The following is a 3,296-nucleotide window of genomic DNA, read 5'->3' as shown; positions in this document are numbered from 1 at the left end:
TCGGTCAATGTTTTCCTGTCTACAAGCAAACCCCACGTTACTCGCAAGTTCGTGATAGACCCGTTCTTCTGCTTGCATCGACGAATCTCTTGTCCCGCATCGTAATGGGAATTTTAGGGAACTCGAGGTAATATCGGCATAATTAAATTTCTTTTCCAAAATGAAACAAAACGACAAAAATATAACATTTTTATTGTTCGCATATTATGAACAATTGACACGCGTTGTAAGGTTTAAGCGCCTTTTCGTATAATTTTACCCGCACTTGCAACTGCATGCAAGAAGCAATGTAACGTAAGATTTCTCATGTAGTGGAGAAATATGGGCAGTATGGAGTTAATTGTATTTCAGGAAAGAAGAAAAAGTATTTAATATACGTTAAAAAAATTATATAATATATTGATAATAATTTCTTTTCGACATCTTTGTAATCGCTTCCGTTTTAGATTGAAACGAAGAACTTACGTGTTACGTCGGCATGTCAATGTTAATATTATCATTTAATTCACTTGAAATCACACTTTTTTTCAAACTTGTGACCGGGTACAATTTTATTTTAGACTACATATTCTTATTTATAATTATGATAAATATGAAAACTGTTATTCTAAGGACGGACTAGAAGTTCTTTCTTTTCTTGTAGTTCTTCGTGTTAATACCTGTTTGTCACACTCTTACATCAATGTTTTCCTCAAAAAGATGGTCGAAAGCGTTCGATAAAGCGCTTGTTACAACTACATATTGCCATGATGTTGGATACTTATATAACAAGCTGTCAACCGTTATATTTATCCAAGAAACCCTGCCTAGATGCGATTACGTCTTGCAATTGACTCCTGTATGAAAGAGTTATTTCTTTATTGAACCCACGGTCACTATTTTAACTTAGCGTGGCGTTTTTCAAAACTGTCGGGCCCTTTTCAGCGAAAATTTAATATACAATTCGGTCAAAATTCTCGGTTGTATATTAAATTTGATCGTCCTTACTTTTCCTCTCAAACAGCTGTTGAGAGTTGAAATAATAGGAAACATGGTAGTTTTTCCATATAAGATGGGGATGAAAGGGATTAAAGAGTAGTCGAGGTGTACTATATCGGATCAATAACAATTATTCAATTTATTGTTTTTCCGAATAACTTTTTCTCGCTGCATTTTTAGTTCTGACAGTGGAAAATATGTTTTATGCCATTTATTAAATTCGCTTCCGTATTTTTAATTTTGTATTTGCTGAGATATAAATGAAGAGAATTTATTGGATTCTTTCGAATAAATGCAATATAAACAGTTTCTATGATTCTCTGACCTTACTATATAAAAATTTTAATCGGTTCTCAACTCGATCTCATCTCAGTAGACATCAAATTATTCTAGTGTTAGTGGAGCAATACAAATTTTTTACTTGTTTTAAATATTGTTTCGAATGGTGATAAAAGTTGATTGTACATTTTTATAAGTCGACATTTTTGGCGATTGTGTGGCAGGAATGATTGAACTTCTGAACAGAAGTTCAAGGAACGACCACGACCGTGTAATATTGTCAAACCTTGTGGAAATATTCTACAACAATTTACATATGTATACGCAGAATAAAGCGACGTTCGAGGTCTTATGGTTCCTTTTATATTGTTTATCCCTCGACGGAACTAACGACCCGGTTGTTTAGCATTAATAATCGTCTCTCTACGATCGTCTTGGGGCCAGTTTGCATTCCTGACCCATAGGACCGTGTGTCCTTGCCGGTTACATAGTAACGTCCTTCTTACTTTTTCACCGCTGGCTTCGATATCGTATATATATTTACAACGAAAACGTGTCATCCTCGATGTTCACGGCCGTCTCAAGGGCCTATCTCGACGAACACGAATTGAATAAAAAATGTCACGTTATTCGGATCGTTCTTGACTTTAGTAGGAAGCGTTTCAGACAGACTGCACACGTAGAGGCCAACTGGGATAAGAACTTACACTTTATTGTTTTAGAAATTTATTGATTTGTTACTCTCAAAAGGTGATATTGATTTGGTACTGGTTGACCTTACTGATTTGTCACCTATTCTCTCTGGTATTCAATGTCAGGGTAACGTAATGCACTTTGGTATCGTGTGTAACGGAATTTGGAAGTGCCTGAACAGAGGAATGCAATTTAGAAGAGCAATGAAACTCTTGTCGTATCTCGTGCGTAAAAGTCTGAGATATTTTGAACCTCTTTTTATTGGCGTCCATTACAATAACAATGCCATAAATTGATGTAGAACCTGTCCTGAGTTTCATCGTCGCCTAACTCTGACTTGTAAATTTGCACCAGGAGTCCATGAGACCATTTTTTCCCGAATTGTCAGTTATTTTTCATTCGAAAGGAGTCGCAACATTTTTCAGTGGCATATTTATAAATTATACGCGATCGAGTGAATTTATTTGTTCTTTTCACCGATAAGTCGTCGTACACGCTTTTATATTATTTAATTAATTTACGAACACGAACTTATCATCTTGAAAGATCAGAACAAATTTATAACATACTCGTACTCGTTTATGTTAATATATATAATAAATTAAATATTTTAGAATTTTTTCGTAGAGTGTATTCCCAATTGGATCTACATTGAAATTAAAATGTGCATAAGTTTGTAAAATCTTAATGTATCTCTTACATATTTTTTTACTCTGTCATTTATCTACGATTGAAATTAATCGAATAAAAGGAATAGAACGAACAACATTGCACTACAGGATGAAATGGAAATAATACATTTTATGTAAAAATATGTATATCGTGTTTTATATACTAAGAAATTCTAGAACCTCTCTACATTCTTTGCGTGCATGTATTTTGAAAACCTTGAAAAAAAACTTGTTCCACCGGCTGCCTTTAATCCTACTCATAATTTTGACTACCTTTGCACGAATAATTCACGAGACTTCTGATAGCTATCTAACTCAACATTTGTAATGTAAATTGTTACTTTATTGTAGACGATATTAACTTCGTTCTATACTAATAGAAAAGTTATTAAACCGAATGCAAGTAGTATTTTAAAGCTAGAAATTTCTGTCAGATAAATCTATATCTACTGAATTAATCATTCAATGAAACAGTGCAGGTACAAATATAGAAGATCGACATAACGAACTAGCACACTCAAAATAGTAAAAGGATTATTCATCCACATACCTGTACATACAATTGAAAATTTTATTGGCTCGCGTACACGAAATTTCATCTGCTTCAAAGCCAACGCAAATATTTTTTTTCTTTAATATCGTGTTCGTTAAATAGAATTTTAAACATGTTCCGTG

This window comes from Ptiloglossa arizonensis, chromosome 2 (genome assembly GCF_051014685.1).
Source record: "Ptiloglossa arizonensis isolate GNS036 chromosome 2, iyPtiAriz1_principal, whole genome shotgun sequence".
In the NCBI taxonomy this organism is placed as follows: domain Eukaryota; kingdom Metazoa; phylum Arthropoda; class Insecta; order Hymenoptera; family Colletidae; genus Ptiloglossa; species Ptiloglossa arizonensis.
This window is presented reverse-complemented; position numbering follows the sequence as displayed.